Raw genomic sequence first — 22665 nt, 5'->3', positions numbered from 1 at the left:
CTAAGGAGTACTAAAGCAGGATTTTTTTTTATGTCAGTATCTTTACTTGGCTTTTCCCAGACCATGCAGGTAGAATCAAGAGCTTTTTCTACAATCCCAATACCTGACCAAAATGACCTAATTTCTTTGTTACCTCCCTCACCATGGGAGATTTTTATTTAGGTCTAACCTTACACTGTGTGATCCCTCCAAGGAGCTCAGAATTACATGAATCTCTTCATTGCTCAGCCTAAAGCTTGCTCTCTATCCCCAAAAGGCTCTTCAAAGACAAGCCCCTTAGTTACCAAGACCAGCTAATGCCCTTTGGGTCGCGGTAAATTCAGTGCCTCTTTATTATTCTATTTTCATATTTTTTGTGGGTTTTGACCCTTAAGATTTCTTTCTTTCTTTTTTTTTTTTTTTTTTGACTTTGGTGTGCATCTGAGAAAATGTTTCTGATATTTAATTGTTCATTTCTGGGTATTTTCAAATGATCTAGTTTCCATACTGCAGAAAACCGAAACTTTTCCTGATTTTCTTAACTCTCCACTCTGTACCCCAAGATCCACATTCTTCTTTGGCTATTTTTCTCCTTTCCTTTCCTTACCAACCCTTTCCAATTGCAGTAATAGCTACCAAAACAATAGTAATCTCTCAACTTCCCATTAAAGATCATCAAATTCCTTTTAGAGTCAGTCTCTCTGGCCCCTTATCTAAAACATTTTATTTTTCAGACAACAAAGATCTTAATTCTAGCACAGCTACAACTCATCTGCACTTCATTTATCTCCCATGATTCTTGTCAGCTTGAGGATGTTCTCAAATTCACAAATGAATATAAGAAAGGGGGAGGTGAGGGTGTCAATAGTTTCAACACAATTTAATCACAAATTGGTTTATTTCAATCCTACTTCCAGTCATCTAAATTACATAGGGTTGAAGAAATGTAACAAAGTGCCTCAATTTGGCTGAAATAGAATATAATATGTAACCAAAAAAGTAGATAAAAAGAAGTGCTTGAGTTGTGATACAATCAGTAACATATAAAATGGAATTTTTAAATAAATGGATATGGATTTAAAACCTTACCCCAGAACTCCAAGACCTCTTGAAGGGAAAGTATCTAACCATGGAGAAAAAAATTAACATAATGGTTTTCCTGACACCTTGTCTCAAATTCAAATTTAGTAGTCTATCAATATCTGCTCAAAGTTCTGATTTTGAAAATTTGGGGACCATCTAATGAATTTCTACTATATCATTTGTTTCAAAATTTACAAACACAGATATGAAATATCCCTCCTGTTGCCTACAAACATAAATGTCACCCACATAAGAACCCATGCTTACTATAAGTACTTAGTTACTCAATGAATGAAATTAATGTGCATTTTTGCATACATACTGTAGTCACATCTGGACATTTTCATACAAATTTACTCCAAATTATTAAATCTATGCCATAAATTAACAATGAATGACTAGTCGATGAATTTTCAACAAAAGAACAAAAAGTATTAATATCAATTTTTTAAAACATATGAACTAGTAAACCTTCACACCCGTCAAGAAGCACAGGCCTTGACAGAGGAACAGAAACAAGATTCTGAAATATACACCACCCCCACCCCCAAATTTTCCTGTTTCCTACTCAAATAAGAATACTTCATCCCCAAAGTTTCAAGAATTACTCACATTTGTTCTCTGCTTCCTCACTTACCACTCAGTCCCCAACCAAATTGCAGATTTTGCCTTTAATATAGATATTCCACTGATACAGTCCTAGCAAAGGCTGTAATAACCTTTGCTTTACCAAATCAATCAGAGAACATTTTTCCTTTCTCATCTGTGGCTATTTGCCCTTCTTTTCCCTGATATCCATAACACTCATTCCCTGTTCCTTCTCTTTTCTCTTTTTCATTCTACACAGGTACCTTTTCTTCTGTCCCTTAAATGCTGCTGCTTTACTGAGCTCTGATCACTCTTCTCAAATTGCATGATCTGCCTGAGCAATCTCGTACATACCTGGTGTCTTAGCTAATGTTTATGTATTGGTGCCTTCTAAATCTCTAGCTCTAATTAAGCTTTTGCTCCTGAGTGCAAGCTCTACCCTTTAGATACCTCTCTACCTCTTTCTTTCTCGTAAATACCTTAGACTAAACAAAACCCAAAGTAAACACTTTACTTCAGCCTCCTATACCTCTTCACCTTGAATCTCTGAGCCCCCTGTCTGCAAGTGAACAGTAAAAACATCTCTTACTCTCTAGAAGCAATTATTCATCAGTACCTACCAATCCCAACATCTTACCATCCTTTCCTCTCAATCACCCTGCTGCTGTCATGGTCTAAGAATACGTTGTGTCATGTGGATTCTTGCTGTAGCTATCTGATTCATCTTCCTGTCTCTATCTTTGTGCACCTACTTTCACCAATCTAACCAGGGTGGTCTTTCTAAGATGTAGATCCGATCACATCACTCCTCTGCCTGAAATTCTTCAGTAGCTCCCATAATCATGTTCCCCAATCTTGCCTCTGCCCTAGAGATTCTGATTCATTAAATCAGAGCTAGGACTCAGGGTTCTGCATTTTAATGAGAGCTGTGGGTGATTCTTTTAATGAGGCAAGATAACCTGACTCACAGAATTAAATTGATGTTTTTACATACCATAGCAGTCAGCCTCATCGCTCCTGCCTTCTATTTCCAGCACCCTTCAGTATACACACATTGCAGTTAACCTGTAACTACTTGTACTGGTTTGAAGGGATTTGTGCCCTAGAAAAACCATGTTTTAATCCTGATCCATTTTGTGGAGGCAGCTGTTTCTTTTAATCCCTATTCAGCACTGTAGGTTGGAAACTTGATTAGATTATCTCCAGGGAGATGTGATTCACCCAATTGTGGGTATTAACTTTGATTAGAGGGAGATGTGACTCCACCCATCCCAGATGGGTCTTGATTAGCTTACTAGAACCCTTTAAAAGAGGAAACATTTTGGAAAAAGCTTGAGAGCCATGAGAACCAGGAGAGCCCACACAGCCAGAGAACTTCATGAAAGAAGAAGCCTGGAGAGAAAGCTAGTAGATGTCACCATGTTTACCATGAGCCATTCCAGTTGAGAGAGAAACCTTGAATGTCATCAGCCTTCTTGAACCAAGATATCTTTCCCTTAATGCTTTAGATTGGACATTTTTACGAACTTGCTTTGATTGGGACATTTTCATGGCTGTAAACTTGCAACTTAATCAATTCCCCCTTATAAAAGCTGTTCTGTTTCTGGTATATCACATTCTGGCAGCTTGCAAACTAAAACACTACTAGACTGAATCATCTATCATTCTCCAAAAGTGCTGAAATTCTATGTTCTTTCATACCTCAACACCTTTGCACATGTTGCTTCTTTCTCTACAAAGCAGCCTCTGGCTCAGCCAACCAATTCTACAATTCTCAGTTCAAACCCTACCTCAACTATATGAGGCCTTCTCTGATTTCCTCAGTTAGAGTTAAAGATGCCTTCTCCTATGCCCCCATTTTTTTTGTGCATACCCCATTACAGCATTTTAGCATATCCACATCGTGGCATTTTATTTATATGTATGATGGCTGACTAGACTAGGGGATTTGAAGGAACAGAAACCTTCATCTTTTTATCCATAACACCTACAGTGAACCTAGAATTAAAGAAATATTGGAGGAATTGCCAAATACATGACTGGAAGCCATGTTAACTGGAAGAGGTTGGCTATAATCCTGGCTCCATTCTGCCAACAGCTAGTTTCTTATCACAGAACAAGCAAATACACCTTCTTAGAAACTCAGTTTCCTCATATATAAAATGGACCGATTTATCATGTGTCTTCTTTCTGCATTAGAAAAAAATGTTCTATTATGGGGAGGTACAAACATATGCGAAAGTATAAGGACTAGTATAAAAACCTCCTAGGGCCCACATCCAGCCTCAAAAATTACCAATGCATAGCCAGTATTTTTTCCTGTATACCTCCACCCACTTCTTCATTAGTCTGGGTGGGATATTCATCAAAAATGATGCCAGGCTAGAAACCATGATAAGGAGGGTACTAATTAAAGTTATTTGTGTATAAAATGTCCTTCCAAAGCTTCAAATGATTCAGAGAGAAAGTAGACGTAATCATGAAAATTTAAAATTCAGTGACATTTTTGCCCTAGTTTCTCCATTTTGGTTCCCTTTATGATCTTCGTACTTTCTCAACTTGTTTATCAAATTCTTAGTCACTCTAAACACAGTGCAAACCCCCGTCCCCCAAGTGCCACCTTGACCTGTAGTGGAAATGAAAGCTATCAACCACAAACACATGCCATTATGACTCTTCTCTCATTATGAAGTCATTACCTCGTGTATCTGGGAAATTTATTCAGTGCTTGAATGTCGGGAGCAACTTGAAGAATGAGGTTGTTTGTAACAAACCCATGTAAGCAAGCAAATATAGATTTATACATTAGGATATAAACATATTCTTATTATAAAAACTATTAAATATATGGCAGCCCTAACTGAACAGTCTTTGTCTGTCAGATACCATCTAGCTGCTTCATAATTTAATGCTCTCAGCAACTCTGTGAGGCAGGTTTACTATTATTACCCCAATTTGCAGATGAAAAACTTACGGCCCAAAGAAATTAAGAAATTTGTTCAAGTCATGCATAAATTCCATGCTCTTTCCACAATGGCGTGTATTGTCTATGCTGGGCATTATTCGTTTTTACATAAATGAATAAATAAGTTAATTAAATTAAATAAGTGGTACTGTTTCTACCTTCAAGCAGTGACAATCTTACAACCTTAGAACATAAAACAGGTACCATAACAGACTTAGAGGATAATTGAATGCCACCCTAGGGGCAAATATATGACTATGTCTGCTTGTGTAATAAATAGATGTACAGACATGTATAAAGAGGTAGACAATGGCATTGTTTAAAATACAACGGCCATGATTCAAAACTGGATATTCTAATTGGAGCTATTTCTTCCCTACTGGAACTCTTTCTAAGTTGCCAAGTACATAGCAAAAATCTGATTAGGAATGGTTTTACTTACTTTTTAAATTTTTCCATATATTTCTTCTATTATATTCTCCTTAATAATAAGAACAGTGTCATATAACCTTCAATTCTCCACACTGTCTTAGTAAAGTCAACATGTAATCATTGTTTAGAAGCTAATTGAGTACATGACCATGTCAAGTTTTTAAGAAACAGAAATAAGCAGGCATTTGAGTTCTGATTCTCAGCAACTCCCATTTATTTTAGTCTAACTTTAGTGTCCCCCGCTCCCTAGCACCTACATTCTAATTAAGTTCACATTAAAGTTTCAGGTTCATAAGACTTAGAGTACAGAACACATATGGTGTGCTGGCTGCACAGCTGGCTTTGTGGAGAATGATTTCAACCTAAAACCTAACAGATCTGTCTAGGCCTAGGAGGAAAAAAAAAAAAAAGAGAGAAAGAAAGGAAGAAAGAAGGTGTTCTACTACTCTAGAAACTTGAAGGTTTGGGAATGAGTACTCCAACCAGGGAATTGTTTCTTATCTATCATGTCTCTTCTTTTTACTGGCTTGGTTTCTTAGTCAAGTCATTAACTTCTCTGAGTTCTAATTTTCACATCTGCAAATTGTAAAAACTGCAACAATCCCCAGTTTTCTGGGCTGTGGTAAGGCTTAACTGTGACAGTATATGCGAAAGCAAATGAAAGTCTTACAAATAATTACCTATTATGAAAATGGGTTTCAATAGCATTACGACATCCTAGTTTACGGGGAATAAATGTGGAATGTTATCCTGTGTGAAACTTAACTCTCCCTGAATCCTCTCTGGAAGTTCCTGAAAGTTAGGTGCTCCAGCAGGAAAGGAAAACTACCCTAAAAATCAGGACAGAATGAGCGGCCAAAGATGGGAGGAGAGTGGAAACAGGGAGAGGCTGGGCGAGCAACTGTTTAATGTTAGGAACCAATGCCAAGCTAAATTAGAAACATGAGTCTGTGTACCTGTGAACTTACCTCATTGGTATATAATTTGTAACCTGAGATCTCCTCACAGAGGAGTAAAAATAGAAAGGTCCTTAAACAGACTGGTCCTCTGCTGAGAGCGATGGGCAGGGTGAGGGAGAGGCAGCGCTGGGGAGGGATCAAAGGACCCAGGCAAAGGATGCCAATCTGTGGTCTAGGCAACGAAGTCCTGCTCCCCTCCCCTTCTCCTCTGGGTGATAGAATTGTGTGTTATCACCAGCAGAGGTGGCACCAAGGACCCGACAAAGGAAACCTTCAGGTGGGAGGAGATGCTGCCCTAGACTCATCTATTTTTGTTATAGGCCTATGTGAAGTATCGTTAAAGTTCTGGGCCTGTCTACTCCTGCCGTGATCAAGACAAGTAAATTAACATGTGAAAGCCAAGAACTCACACTGATGCAGGGCGGTTGATTCTGCTTTTCCAGGCCTGCAGCTGGCTCCTAGAACCCTGGAAGAAGCAATTTGCTAAATGATTGCCTCACTCTTGTGAATGTATTTTCCCTCCTTCGGTAAGTGAACTTGTGAATCTCCAGAGAAGCATCTGCTCTTCCTCTAGTCTCCCTCACATCTTCTCTATACCATGTTTTGCTATCAGTAGTAAAAGCAAGTGAGGAAGGATTCGTTTTGGGTTGGTTCCTGGTGTATAGAGAAAGCGATCAAGTAGAAAGGGGACGAAGCCAAAATTTAATTATTCATATAAAAAATTAGTGTCCAGGGGTGGTGCGACAGTGGTTCAGTGGCAGAAGTCTCACCTGCCATGCTGGAGACCCGGTTCGATTCCCAGTGCCTGCTCATGCCAAAAAAAAATTAGGGCAGGAATGCCTTTTCATCATTCTGTGGGAGAATCATATATTGGATACTATTAATATAATGAATGCAATTTTAAGGATTTCTGACATTGACTCACCCCTATGTTTGTCAAGGAAACTCTTACATGCATTAAAAAAAAAAATCTGTGTTGGGGAAGATGTTTGATCTCAGGATGGTCCCAGAATCCCAAGTTGTAGAAAAAAAAAAACAAAAACGAGCAAACCAAACACCAAAACATCAAATGAAATAATCCTGGCCCTTTGACTAAGCAAATTTTACTCTGATATTTCAAATACTTTATAGTCTTACTTTCTAAATCTCTGTTCTTGCAAAGGGGCCTTGTGCTTTCACTTGAAATGGCACAGATATTTTTCCTGTTGCCATTTGAAAAAAAAAGTATCATTTTTGTTTCAATCTATCTCATCCTAAATAGAAGAATCAAAAGAGAATGCCCCTGAGTTCTTCCTGGCTGTCCTGAAGGAAAGCAATGGGGAACAGGACAGCAGAGTGGAAATGAGAAGAGATGGGGCCATAAAGATTGAGATCTGAATCCGAAGTCTGCCTCATAAGTGCTTATAAGCCTCAAAAGATTGAAATAACTTTTCTGAGCTTCATTCAATTACCCTCCCTGTAAAAATGAGAAGAGTAGTGCTTACCTGATTGTATTATTTTAATAAGTTACAAAAATAATATCTGCCTCTGAGCAGAGCTCCCCAAAAGAAATATAAAGCAAACTACATATGCAATTTTAAATTTTCTGGTAGCCACATTTTAAAAAGGCAAAAAGAAACTGGTAAAATTAATTGTGACAACATACTTTATTTAACTCAGTACAGTCAAAATATTATCATTTTGAGATGTAATCAGTAGAAAAAAATTGTTAATGAGATATAACTTTTTTCCTACTAAGTCTTCAAAACCCAGTGTATATTTTACACTTATAACACATCTCAACTTAGACACTACATTTTCATGAGAAATAGTTGATCTATATTTAGATGACTTAAAATTTACATTTGAAAAAGTAGATTCACATGCCCGGGTTATTCCAAAAATACTTAAAAGTCTTCCAATAACTGAATTGAGTGTCATGGTTTTTAATTTGCATTAAAATTAAATAAAATTAAAAGCTTAGTTCCTCAGTTATTCTAGCCACATGCCAACTGCTCCATAGCCACATGTGGCTTGAAGCCACTGTATTAGACTGTGGAGCCCTAAAGCAATGCCTGGCACTTTTAGGTGCTGAATAAATGAAATATTTTCTTCTATACATTAATATCTCATCCAAATCTGAAGCTTATTCTTGCTTGGCACTAAAGTCTCATCTTTGTGAACGGTGTGAACAACATCTATAATAGGCTTGTCCTAGACTGAGAACCGAGGTTTGAGGTGGCATAATTTCTATTTGCCATCCACATACTCCCCAAAATGGTCTTCTGCAGCTGCAGCCTTCAAGTTGCTTGAAGTTTGGAATGTATTTCCATTCACCTTGCAGTACATACTACGTATTCCTGGCTTCCCTTATCTCAAGTAACAAATAATAATGCTTGTCTCCACTGCATATAAAATATGAACATACAAGAGGGAAAATCAGTCTCACCAATCAAATACTGCTGCTTTGGAAGTTCATGAACCCGTAAGCGAAACAAAACTATCTATGTATCAATTTAAGAAATACATAATTTATCTTTTAAAAATCATCCCATGTTGGGATTGCTTTTAGAGTTTCACACAGGCTGAAAGACATTAAATCCCATTCTGCTTTTTTTTTATTCTTCTAGGATGTAGAAATCTGAGAAACAGAAGAAAGGGAAGAATCAAAGGTTTAGACAAGATCATTAAATTGTCCTCTACCATTCTAGATGTAACAAATGTCTGCTGCTGTTGCCTGGTCAGTCTCCCTTCCCCAGGCCTTGGGTAATATATCCCTGATACTCCTTTGGAGAAACTACTCTCCCATTGGATGTAGCCTTGTGAGGTTCTAGATTCAATTGTTCTCTCCTCCTTGCCAAGAAGTATATGTTTGACCAGAACTAAAACAGTCAGATTCTGTGGCAGTTAAATCATGTACCTGATGAAAGACAAAGACCTTTGAAGATCCTATTTAGTTGAGGCCAAGTTGAATCATGGTGGGCCTTAATTCACATTGCTCAAGTCCATTTAAGCAGAGGAAATTTGGATGCAGAACCAGAAGCCAGTGGAAATCGGAGGAGCAGACACAAGGAGAAAGAGATCACCATTTAATGGAAGAATGCCAGAATGCTACAGATTCCAAGAGAAAGCAAGTCCTAGTAAACTAAGATAGATCCTCTCCCCTTGAAATTTAAATCTTGAGCAAAGTATCACAGGGATTGAAAATGGCTGTAGCTCTTTCATCCTGGCCTTGAAGACATTGCCTATGAATTCTGCTACTAGACGTTAAGAGCTTTCTTGATTCTTCTTCTTTCCATGGACTCGTGTTGGTCTCAAGTATTTTTTTCATTCCAGAGTCTCAATAAATCCTCTCTTTTCTTTTCTGAAGTTACCCAGAGTCCATTTGTTGCTTGCACCCAATTGTTCCTAACCAAAATAACAGGTAATGCTCTGTTATCAAATATGAAGGCTCTCAGATCTATGCTTGCTTGACCAAAATGAACTTGTAGCTCTTTCTCCAATCATGCAGAGACATGCCCATTAATAAACTCATGAACTTAAGTAATAGTCTCAGACAATTGTTTTGCAGTATCCCAAGAGTCTTAATTAGAATTCTTTATTTGCCTCCAACTCAGGCAACCTTCGCTGTATAGGTGAGGATCTTTGAAGGACATGAAGAGAATCTTCAGATAATTTTGACTTGACAAAATCCTTCAGTGATTTTAATTGATAACATTGTAAAATATAGCCATATTGCAAAGCCAAGTATAAATGAGCTAGACCCTAAGCATATATTTTTCCATATTCAGTGCAAATTGTCCTCCATCTGGAACTCCTGGCTCATGTTTTCACCTCCATGCTAATCTTCATTGTTCTTTCTCAGATTGTACAACCTTTTCTATTTCTACCTCCTCAATTACTTTGGGGAAGTTATAGAAGCTTCAAACTACCTATATTTTCTGAAACACATATATATGTGTGTGTGTGTGTGTGTGTTTCAGAAATATTTCCTTGAAATGGAAATATTGTAGACAGTCAAACTATGCATAGGTACCGGCTTTTATAAACAGAGTATGGTTATATTGTGTATAATGACTGTTAATGTTGGACGTATATTTGTGTGCTCAGAAAAATACAGGCTTAATTGTTCTGTACACCAATGGCACAGTACTAATGCCAACAGTCACAAGCAGTAAAGGTCGCAAGCTATTTTTTAGCAGTCTACATTATCAGGGATCATTTTAAAATTAAATCTCATAATTCTATTGATGTCCCCTGCTTCCATTCACATTTTCTCAGGACTTCCCCCACCCCCGGAACATTATTACTGGCTCCTATATTTTAGGCCACTATGTTGATTTTGAGACCAAAAACAAGGTTCTTCTCCTTCCTCATTAGCAAAACAGTTGTTTGGGATAAATCATATTTTGCCACATTCTCTAAAATATTATCTATGCCTTGCTAATGAGAAATACACATTTAGAAATTCCATAAATTTTTGAAGGTCATTCATGTCCCATTTGAAATTTAAGTCCTATAATTTGCAAACTTGAAACTCAATGGCTTAGAAATGAGTGCAGCCTTGACTGGTTTGCTCCAGAGAGTAATAGCTACACAGTGTCGACTTGGGTAATGGAGGAATTCTACCCATTAAGTCTTCTAATATCTTCATGCATTTTATGAATTAGTGTTTGTCATTCTTGGAGACTAATATGAAATGACATTTTTAGATTAAAAAAATAGACTAGAATTGTCTAACAAGGCCTTTTAGATAAAGGATAAAGAACTTAGCTTTTCACCTCATTATAACTTGACAAGAACTGTGAAGCATCTGAGATTTTACTCTAAGTGCAAGCTAACAAATTAGCCCGCCACAGTTTCATGTTTGCTGGCAGAAGACACACGACTCCTGGCTCAGAGACAAAAGATTTTATACTGGTAACACAGTAAACAGCAAAAACAATATATTTGTGACAGCCCCCACCCCCCACCCCCAAGTCCCACAATATTGACACATTTGGGTCCAGTAGTTGTACAACGGAAGAGGAACCCTGAGCTTAGGGAACCCACATCTTTTATAATGGGAATAGGTATATTTACACTTTGCTCTGGATGGATCATCATCTATTATACTGTACTGTAAGGAAGCAAACCCTTTGCTCAGGAGGGAGATTCTAGCTCTATCTCCCAAAGTGGGCAGGATGTACAAAATCGTGCAAAACTGCAAGGGACCTATGACAAATTGTCTCTCTACATTACTGACCACTGTCCAATTTTCTATGAAATTTTAGAGACTGTTTTCATGTAGAGGGTGACCTCCACAATAACTAGGCTTAATTCTGAAAAAGGAGATTTATTAGCCTCCCTACTCTAGACACATAATCTTAGATGTAATAGTCACTAGAATCTACTTTGTTCAGGAATTTCCTCTGCAAGATAAATAGAAGCTTGTTTTACTATTTCTTCTTAATTCAAGACACAAAAATGATTCTTTGTGAATGACTGAACCTACACTATAGAATCAACTATGTACAGTTAACTGAAAAATGAATGTATATTTGCCATTTACTGTGGGGATAGTATGTCACTCACTGTCCTGAATACTTTATATAGTTATTTTATTAAACTCTTCTAAATTCTGTTGGTGTTATTATTTCCACTGTTGATTTAAAAAAAATCTTAAAGAATAAATTACCTGACATAACTAGTGAATAGTAGGACCAGGAGGTCTTTCTAACCCCAAAGTCGGGTACTTAAATTTCTGTCATGCTATGCAACCTCTCCAAATAGCTAAATGGAGCATGCATGTATGTGGACACAGAATATATAACATAAATACATAAATGCAGTGAGGGTCTGTTATTAACTATAAATTCTATCTTTTAAAGTTATGGTAAAACACTCAATTGGGATCAATCAGTATTGTATCTTAGTTCTGCAACTCAAGTTCAAGTTGAGTCAATTTGAGTCAATCCCTACCATATACTTATTCCTATATCCTTAGCTTCACCCATGAAGATTTGCCCAATCAAAAGTGCTATCATATCTTAGACTAGAGAATAAGAATGAGGCTCCCTCAGATCATTGGCCAATATCCACTTGCCAAATTTTCTTGAATAGTATAGTTATAATCATTATAGTCCAGAAATAGAAATAACCAGTTTGGTTTCTGTGTCAGATGTCATTTTTGACCTTTGAATCTACATTCCTTTCTAACCTATGCTAGTACCTTAAAAACTGATCATTTTTTTTGGTATAAGAAGTGATCTGTCAGGATGCAAGAGTAGTTCAGTGGTAAAATTTTTGCCTGCCATGCGGGAGATCCAGGTTTGAGTCCCAGCCCATGCACTTCCCCAAAACAAACAAGCAAATAAATAAACAAATGGTGCTGCAATAACAGGATACTCACATGGAAAAATAATGAAATATGACCCCACCATATAGCATACAAAAAAAAGAAAGAAGAAGTTAATCTTTCACGTCTTTTGATAGTTGCTTCATCTATATCTACTGTCTTAATATTCAATTCAATCAAGCATTATTACACAAATTTGAAAAACAAAACAAAAAACGGAATCTCAGAGAGATTAGATAATGTGTGCATATTCATTTAACTACTGAGTGCAGAGCTGTGGTTCAATCCTATGCTCTTTCCACAGCTACAGAATTCATTTTGCAAGCCATAGCCATAAGACAACCTGTGAAGACGAGCTCTCATGAGTATAGCTTTGGAGAGTTTTTCAGGAAACAAAGAAGAGAGATTTGGGGCTACCTTAGAGGATAAAATGATTTCTGACAGATATATAGCTAACCCGGCCACCCTACAGATAAGAGAAGGTTTGACTTCTACAGTGAATGCCTTAAACAAAAACATTCCAGACCCTGGCCAGCTTTACCCTCAAGTAAACTATCCTTACTAAAAGAATACCACAGGGCTTCTCTGGTGACCTTGAATTTCTGACCCAGGACAGATAAAGTCAGCAAAATCTAGGGCTAGAGACAGGTATGACAGTGTCTGGGGTAATAGAGTTCACAGAACTTTTCACCAGGCACCGAAGGTGTCACACGGTCATGCAGCTAATAATATTTAATTACTATCTACCAGGCTTCTGGGGATCATTAACAAATAAAAATAACTGTTCAGGTGTTCCTGAAAACAGCAAATGATGAAAAACAGAAATGATGGGAAATCAAAAGACACGGAGCAAGGTTTCTAAATAAAAGTGTTGGGGGGTGGGGGGAGTAGACTAGGTGGCAGCAGTCAGAGGATAAGCCGGGGAAGTACAATGACATTTTTTCTTTTTCCTGGTTTGCAACCTAAGATGTCAGTGGAATACTGCCCTTTGCCCCACGTGCTCTCATCTCTGTTCATCGTCTGACTTTCCACAGGCTGAGCCCAGAGAGCAAGGAGGTTATTAAGGAAAAACAATGGTTTCAGGCCAATGTTCCATGCCAATTTCTGGAAAGCAGTTCAGGAAATTGTTTTCTACAATGGTTCCACAGAAAAAATATGGATCCCTATAGAATAATGTTCTCAAAAAATCTATGAGAGGATTATAAAATGTGCAAACAATGAAATGTTTCACTAGCTCTCAAGGCTGTAGCTAATTATGATATTTATTGACTGCTTAATTTGTGTCAGGTATTCCGCTAGGTGATTTTTTTTACAAAAAAAAAAAAAAGTCGAATCTTCACAATAACCCCTAAGCACATTACTATGTTCATTTTACAGGTAAGGAAACTGAGTCTCAGATAGGTTAATAGTTGAACAAAAAAACATTTGGTGATACGACTAGGTTTCAAACCCAGGTTAGTTTGATTCCCTACCCAGAACATGTACCTTTAAATCAGCAGCTTCTTGCTAGTATGGGGAATAGGGGTGAGGATGAGGGAAAAAAAATGGAAATAGAGAAGGGGCTAAGATTATCTTTATGTTTTATTTTGAAACTCTTTAAGTCATAGAATTAATAATTCATATGTTGTGCAGTTTCAAGCACTGGTGATCTGATTCTCAGTATTTCCAAGGACAACAAGGAAACTTCTTAATAGCCCTGGGTGTAAGGCCAGTAAGGTCTGAGGGATGAATCCTCTTGGAAAGTATTAGCTGTGCCCAGAAGGTACAGAGCTGTGTGCCAAAGGTTTGCATGCAGAGAAAAATATATCTTTTTCTTCCAAAGCCTCTGTTCCAACACCAACCAGTAAACTGACACCAGCCCTCTCCTCAAGGAGTGTGGTGAGGGCTCTATCTGGTTACTTGGGGTTCGCTTGATTGAGCACCTACTCCCTACCCCGTCTCATCTCAGGAAGAAATGGGAGTTGGCAGTGTGCTCATAGGCTATAGTCTCAGGTAACCCAGCCACGCCATTTCCCTATCTTGGATGAAATGGCCTTCCAAAGCACATTCCAGAATGATTGTCTTGAAACATACTTGTCCACTCTCTTTGCATAACTGTTATCACATAATGAGTCGGAAGCTTTTTCACAGATGAGCTTGGCTTTACTTTCTGTCTGTTCCTGCCATAACAGACTTCTCTTCAAGTCTGAAACAAACCCCACAAAATTTTTCAGTTTCCTGGCATTTGAATATGTTGTTTCCTTCCTTTGGGTGACTATATTCTCTGTCCACAATGAATAAAATAAAAGCACTCTCATTTTCTTTTAAGCAGCCAACTATCAGCCTTTTGGCTGCAGTGTTACCTTGGACAGCTTGGCTTGGACCTGTGGCCCAAGCCTAGACCTTGGGACCCATCCAAGAGGAAAGTCAGATACAGCTCCAAAAATTAATGAAGAGGGGCTCCATCCTAATCAAGAAGGTAGAGTGAGATACTTTCAGGCTCTGTCTCCCCACAGGAGTTTGAATGACAAGAAAGAACTGGCAGAAGCAACTTTCTAAGAGTTCTAGAAAACAGTAAAAGGAGTGCAGAAACAGGGTATATGCCAAATCCAGAAAAAGGCCATGTAATATTGGTAGCATCTCCTGATACCCTGACTGGCCCCTTCCCCAGCCCTCCCTGGCTTGCCGTTCCTATGCTCCCAATGTGCATCTCTGGTCCCAGTAGACTCAGGAATGAGCCAGGTCACTCGCCTCATATGCATCAACCCAGAATTTATCTTGCTTTTAGAAGGCAGTTCAAAGAGTATCCTTATAAAATGCGAGAGCAGTTATATGGCTGCCTTTAACAAAGGATTGCTGACTATAGAATACATAATGCAAAGCACAAGACCATGAGGATACTTTTCCTAGGGAAGAGGGGACATTTGTTTCGAAGTAAATGGGGGAATACTCTGGGACATGTGCTTCCACATACCCAAGACAAGACTCATGCATGGAAAGGATCAGGGTGACTCCTATGCTTTGGCCTGAGCTATACCCTAAATACATGGTAAGGATAAGCTTTGAAAGATCAATCTACAAACACAGGGAACAATGGGGCTTTTTTCTTCTCCTGTTTTAGAGTATATTACTCAGTTTTTAAATTTTCAATTTATGTAATTAGAGAAGTTATTGGTTTACAGAAAAATCATGTAAAATATACAATATTCCCATATATACGCACCCTCATTAACATTTTGCATTAGTGTGGTATTTTTGTTACAATTGATGAAATAATACTTTAATTGTTGTATTAACTATAGTTCATAATTTACACTAGGGTGTATTTATTTTTCAAATACATCACCTACAATTAACACCATATCTTAGTGTATTTGTTATAGTTCATGAAAGAACAGTTTTATGACTATACTATTAACTGTAGTTCATCATTTACAATAGGGTTCACTGTGCGGTGGTGTTCTATGTTTTAATTTTTATTCTTGCAACAAATATATGACCTAAAATTTTCCCCTTTAGCCACATGGACATTTATAATTCACTGTTGTTAATTATACTCACAATGTTGTGTTACCAGTACCACCACCAATCTCTAAAAGTCTTCAAAATGAAATAGAAATTCTGTACATATTAAGCATTAACTCCCCATTCCCTCCTCCAACCCAGCCCCTGGTAAACCAAACTCTAGATTCTAACTCCATGATTTGTTTATTATAATCAGTTCATGCCTGTGAGTACATACAATATTTGTCCATTTGTGTTTGGCTTATTTCACTCAACATAAGGTCCATCCATGTTGTCGTGTGAAGCAGAACTTCATCCCTTTCGAATGCTGAATAATGTTCCAGTGTGTGTACATACTACATTTAGTTCATCCATTTAGCAGCTGATGACACTTGGGGTATCCATTTTTTGGCAATTGTGAATAATGCCACTAAGAACATGACTGTACAAATACATGTTCAAGTCACTTTTTCAGTTCTTTTGGCTATATACGTAGTAGAGGGATTACTAAGTTATATTAATTAAGTAATTCTCTACTTAGCTTTCTGAGGAACTGCCAAACTGTATTCCACAGCAGCTATACTATTTTACAATCCCACCAACAATGAATGAGTTTTCCTATTTCTCTACATCATCTCCAACACTTGTGATTTTCTGTTTTTTTTTTTTAATAGTAGCCATTTTATTTCATTGTGGTTTTTATTTGCATTTCCATGATGGCTAATGATGTTGAGTATTTTTCATGTGCCATTTATATATTGTCTTTGGAAAAATATCTATGCATGTCTACTGCTCATTTTTTGCTTACCTTTTTATTGTTGATTTGTCAGATTTCTTTATATATGTTGGATATTAAACACTTACTGGATATGTGATTTCCAACTATTTTATCCCCAAGTGTAGGTTGTCTCTTCATTGTTGTGATAAAGTCCTTTCATGTACAAAAGTTTTTAACTTTGAGAAGGTTCCATTTATTTGTGTATTCTTTTATTGTTTATGCTTTGGGTGTAAAGCCTAAGAAACCATTGCCTAATACAAATTCCTAAAGATGCTTCTCACCTTTTATTCTAAGAACTTTATACTCTTGGGTCTTATATTTAGGTCTTTGATCCATTTTGAGTTAATATTTGTATATGATGTGAGATAGGGTCCCCCCTCATTCCTTTGCATATGGATGTCCAATTCTCCCAGCACCATTTGTTGAAGAGACTGTTCTCTCCAATTGAGTGGACTTGGCAGCCTACTCAAAAATCAATTGGCCAATGATGTGATGGTCTATTTGTGAATTCTCAATTCTATGGCACTATCTATATGTATATCCTTGTGTCAGTACCATAGCATTCTGACCACTGTCACCTTGTACTAAACTTTGAAGCCATGAGACATGAGTCCTTCAAATTTTCTCTTTCATGATGATTTTAGCTATTCTGTCATGCTTAACCTTCCAAATAAATTTGATGATTGGCTTTTCCATTTTCCAAAGTAGGTTGCTGGAATTTTGATTGGGATTACATTGAATCTGTAAATAATTTTGGGTAGAATTGACATCTTAATGATATTTAGTCTTCCAATCCATGAACATAAAATGTTCTTCCATTTATATAGGTCCCTTGATTCTATTAGCAATGTTTTGCAGTTTTCAGTGTACAAGTCCTTTACATCTTTGGTTAAATTTATTCCTTGATATTTGATTATTTTAGTGGCTATTGTAAATGGAGTTTTTTCTTGATTTCCTCATCAGATTGTTCATTGCTAGTGTACAGTAGCACTATGATTTTTACATGTAGATGTTATACCCTACAAATTTGCTGAATTCATTTATTAGCTCTAATAGCTTTATTGCCAATTTGGGGTGACTTTCTATATATAAGATTATGTAATCTTCAAATAGGGAAAGTTTAACTTTTTTCTTTCCAACTTTGATGTCTATTATTCTTTCTCTTGCCTAATTTCTCTGGCTAGAACTTCCACTACAATGTTGAATAACAGTGGTGACAGTGGACATACTTGTCTTGCTCCAGATCTTAGAGTTTTAGAGTTCAGTTTTTCACCATTGAGTATGATATTAGCTGTGGGTTTTTCATCTATGTCCTTTATTATGTTGAGGAAATTTTTTTCTATGCCCATTTTCTAAGTGTTTTTGTTATCAAGAAAGGATTATGGATTTTGTCAAATGCCTTTTCTTCATCAATTGAGATGCTGTTATGGTTTTGTTCCTTTTGTTTTCTTGATGTGGTATATTACATTAATTAGTATTCTTATGTTAAACCACCCTTGCCTACCTTGGATAAAACCCACTTGATCATGGTGTAAAATTCTTTTTTATGTGCATTTGGATTCATTTTCAAGTATTTTGTTGATGATCTCTGAATGTATATTCATAATAGAAATTAGTCTGTAATTTTCTTTTCTTGTATAATCTTACCTGGCTTTGGTAGAAGAGTGTCATGGTCAGTTTCATGTGTCAACTTGGCCAAGTGATGGTACCTGTTTGTCTGGTTGTGCAAGTGCTGGCCTGTCTGTTGCAATGAGGACATTTCATAGAATTAAATCATGATCACGTAAGCTGCATCCACAGCTGATTCCATTTGTAATCAGCCAAGGGGAATGTCTTCTGCAATGAGTGATGCTTAATCTAATCACTGGAAGCCTTTTAAGGAGAATTCAGAAGAGACAGGCTCTCTTCCTGCTTTGGCTGGTGATCCTCTCCTCTGGAGTTCATCCAGACCCTCCATGGGAATCGTCAGCTTCACAGCCTGCCCTGCAGATTTTGGACTCTGCATTTCCACAGTCATGTGGGACACTTCTATAAATTTTATATTTGCAAGTGTTCCCTGTTGATTTTATTTCTCTAGAGAACCCTAACTAATACAAAGGGTGTTATCCACCTCAACAGAATTAGTTAGGCTGTTTGCTCTCCTCTCACATTTTCTGGAAGAGTTTGAGCAGGATGGTTATTAATTATTCTTGTAATGCTTTGTAGAATTACCCCTTTGAAACTGTCTCGTCCTAGGATTTGCTTTGTTTGAATATTTTTGATGACCAATTCGATCTTGTTCTTTTAATTGGTCTGATGAGCTCTTCTATTTCTTTTGAAATAAGTTTAGGCTGTTTCTATGTTTCTCAGAATTTTCCCACTTCATCTAAGTTGTCCAATTTGTTGGCATAGTATCCTGTTATGATCCATGCTGGTTTAAAACTGTTATGTGCCTCTGAAAAGTCATGGTCTTTAAATCCAATCTTTGGGGCATACTTATTAGGGGTGCGATCTTTTGATTAGGTTGTTTCCATGGAGATATGACCCATCCAATTGTGGTTGGGATCTTTTGATTAGGCTGTTTCCATTTCCATGGAGATGCAAACCACCCATTCAAGGTGGGTCTTAATCCTTTCCTGGAGCACTTATGTGACAAAACTCAGAGCCAACACAGAGCAGAAAGATAAAACGAAGACACAGACATTTTAAGATGTAGAAAGAGGTTGCCCCAGGAAATGCCAGAAGCTGAGAGAGCTCTTTGAAATCAGAAGCCAGGAGAAAAGGACAGCAGACATTGCCATGTGCCTTCCCATGTAACAGAGAAACCTTGGACACAATTGGCCTTTTTTGAACGAAGGTATCCTCTTGTTGATGCTTTACTTTGGACATTTTCATGGCTTTAGATCTGTAAATTTGTAAGCTGATAAATCTCATTTGTAAAAGCCAATCCTTTTCTGGTATATTGCATTCTGGCAGCTTTAGCAAACCAAAACTTTCATTTCTGTGGGGCCAGTAGTAATGCCACCCTGATTTCATTTATTTGCATATTTTCTCCTTTCTTCTTTGACAGTCTAGCTAAAGGTTTGTCAATTTTAATGATCTTTTCATAGAACCAACTTTCGGTTTTGTTAATTCTCTCTTTATAATCTCAATTTCTTTCATTTTTGGCTCTAATCTTTGTTAATTCTTCCTTTTGCTTCTTTTGGGAATAGTTTACTGTTCTTTTTCTAGTAGCCCCATGTGTACACTTAGGTCTTTGATTTTAGCTCTTTCTTCCTTTTATTGTAAGCATTTATGGTTATAAATATCCCTCTCAGCACTGTTTTCACTGTGTCCCATAATTTTGATATGTTGTATCCTAATTTTCATGCCCCAATATATTAATTATTTCCCTTGTAATTTCATTTTTAAACCATTCATTGTTTAAGAGGGTTGTTTAACTTCCATATGTTTATGAATTTTCCAGTCTTTGCCTGTTACTGATTTCCAGCTTCATTCCCTGAAAGTCAGAGAAGATGCTTTGTATTATGAAGTCTCCAACTATTGTCATAGAGGTGTCTATTTGTCCTTTCACTTTTGCCAGTATATATCTTATTGGTTTTTCGGCACCATGTTTAGGAGCACAAATATTTATAGCTGTTATTTCTTCTCAGTGAATTGCCCTTTTTATTAAAACATAGTATCCTTCTTTGTCTCTTATAACAGCTTTTCACATAAAGTCTATTTTGTCTAATATCAGAATAGGTACATCAGCTATATTTTGTTTAGCATTTGCATGGAATATCTTTTCCCCCATCCTTTTATTTTCAACCTATTTGTTGTCTTTGAGTCTAAGGAGAGGCTCTTGTAAACAATATGTTGTTGGATCATGCCTTTTAATCCATTCTGCAAACCTAGGTCTTTTGATTGTGGAGTTTAATTAACATTCAGTGTTATTATTGTAAAGGCAGTACTTACTTCAGCTATTTTGTCCTTTGGTTTTTATGTGTTGTATAAGTAAGGGTTTTCTAGGGAAACAGAACTAGCAGAAGATACCTGTAAATATGAGATTTTTAAAAAGTGTTTCACACAAATGTGGAGGGTACACAAGTCCCAATTCTGTAGGGTGAGGCTGCAAGCTGGCAACTCCCATGAGGTATTCAATAAATTCCCCAGGAGAGGCTGACTGACTGAAGTGAAGATGATAATTCTCTCTTCTGACTTCCCTTTTTCAGACCTTCAACTGATGTGATTAAAATGTCTGTCATGGCTGAAGAGTCTCCTTAGTTAATTGTTAGATGTAATCGGTCATAGATGCAATCAACTTACTGATGATTTAAGTCCATGAAATGTCCTCACAATAATGGTTACATCAGTTGTTTGACCAGACAATTGGGCACCATTACCTGGCCAAGTCGACATGGAAACCTAACCATCACAGTCCACCCTTTGTCAACTTGGCAGCTATAAAATCAAATTAAACCATACTAGATCTCTAAATAAAAAACAATGGCAGACATATTTTTGACCTAACAATACTCAACTGTTCTATGTACAACTGGGAACACACTAAATCCCTCCAGAATAGAATGAAAATCCTTAGATAGTATTCACTCCTAAACTTGATATCCTATAACTTGAATGCCATGACATGAACAATACAGCATGTGTCCTATGATAAAGTGATAAGATAGAGAAGAAAACAAAGATATTTGCTTTTATACAAATACAAACATATAACAAAATAAGGAAGAAATAGTCATACCATTACAGTCTTTGTTTCTGTAACTGGTCACATGGTCATAGCTCGTATTTATCACTATCTTTTTCTATTACCCATTCCATATTCCCTTTACCCTTAGCAAACACCTCAGCTGACCATGACTCTCTGCCTGGTGGGGTGACCCAAATCTTTATTCAGGAAGTTTCTGGGCCATTGGTAGTCCTTCCTGGATTGGGTTGTAGCAGTTTTCCATTGACTTTAATCACAGGACATGATAAGTACTAAGAGGCGCCCTAGGGGATCTCCTGTATTCCACAGAAATGCTTCTTTACCTCCATTGTGTAGTTGCAGTTCTATTTCTCCTTGATAGTCAGGATCATTCATCCTAGCCATTATAGTAATCCCCTTCTTTGCCTTTATCAAATTGATTCAGAATGATGAGAAGCCCAAAGTAGCCAGGTGGCAGTCGTAACTTCGAGTTCAATGAAACAATTTTATGTGTCCTGGTGGTCACACTCCTCCCTTTGGAACTAAGAACTGTAGACTAGCAGAGCTTAAGGATGCAAGGACAGAAAGAAAAAAAATTTCTAGTGGATCACTAGGGATAACAGTGAGTGGTGCCATTCCCATTTGCACCCTTTAGTTCCTGGACCTGTAAATCTTGGTGTGCCAGCTTGAATCTATTGTGTACCCCAGAGAAGCCAAGTTCTTTCATCTTCATTCAGTATTGCTGGGTGGGAGCTTTTTAATTATTTCCATGGAGATGTGCGTTGGCAGCTTCAGCAAATTAGGACACCTGGCTATGGGAGAAACAGCACCATATAGTGGATGCTGATTCAGGGAATAAGCAGGCTCCAAGAGAACACTGCCTCAACCTTGCAAGGTATTGCCACATAGTCAACATTATAATTGAGCCTTCAAAAGGCCATTTCACCGTTCTATCAACCCACCCTCTTCAGGATTATAGGGAACGTGGAAAGACCAGAGAACTCCATAAGCACATGCCCATTCCCACACTTCAGTTTGCTATGAAGTATATTCCTTTATCAGAAGTAATGCTGTGTGGAATACCATGATGGTGGATAAGGCATTCTGTAAGTCCATGGATGGTAGTGTTGGCAGAAGCATTGTATGAAGGGAAAGCAAACACATATCCAGAGTATATGTCTATTCCAGTTAGAGCAAATGGCAGCCCTTCCATGATGGAAGTGGTCCAATGTTATCAACCTACTACCGGGTAGCAGGTTCATCACCTCAGGGAATGGTGCCTTACTGGGGGCTGAGTGTGGGTCTCTGCTGCTGGAAGATTGGGCACTCAGCAGAGGCTTGAGCCAGGCTAGCCTTGGTGAGTAGAAGTCCATGTTGCTGAATCCCACGAATAACCTTCATCATTATCACTGT

General features: G+C 37.5%; 2 long non-coding RNA genes across 3 annotated transcripts in view; one reads left to right on the top strand and one right to left on the bottom strand.

Moving 5' to 3' along the window:
• LOC143660980 (uncharacterized) overlaps positions 1 to 22665 on the bottom strand; it is a 193294-nt gene that overhangs the window by 66126 nt on the left and 104503 nt on the right. The window lies entirely within an intron of this gene.
• Positions 4331 to 9516, top strand: LOC143660975 (uncharacterized). The gene is made up of 3 exons (XR_013164360.1): positions 4331 to 4428; positions 6327 to 6533; positions 8616 to 9516. It is a non-coding gene; the product is annotated as an uncharacterized LOC143660975 (long non-coding RNA).

The sequence above is a fragment of the Tamandua tetradactyla genome, chromosome 2 (genome assembly GCF_023851605.1).
Source record: "Tamandua tetradactyla isolate mTamTet1 chromosome 2, mTamTet1.pri, whole genome shotgun sequence".
Lineage (NCBI taxonomy): Eukaryota > Metazoa > Chordata > Mammalia > Pilosa > Myrmecophagidae > Tamandua > Tamandua tetradactyla.
This window is presented reverse-complemented; position numbering and strand designations above follow the sequence as displayed.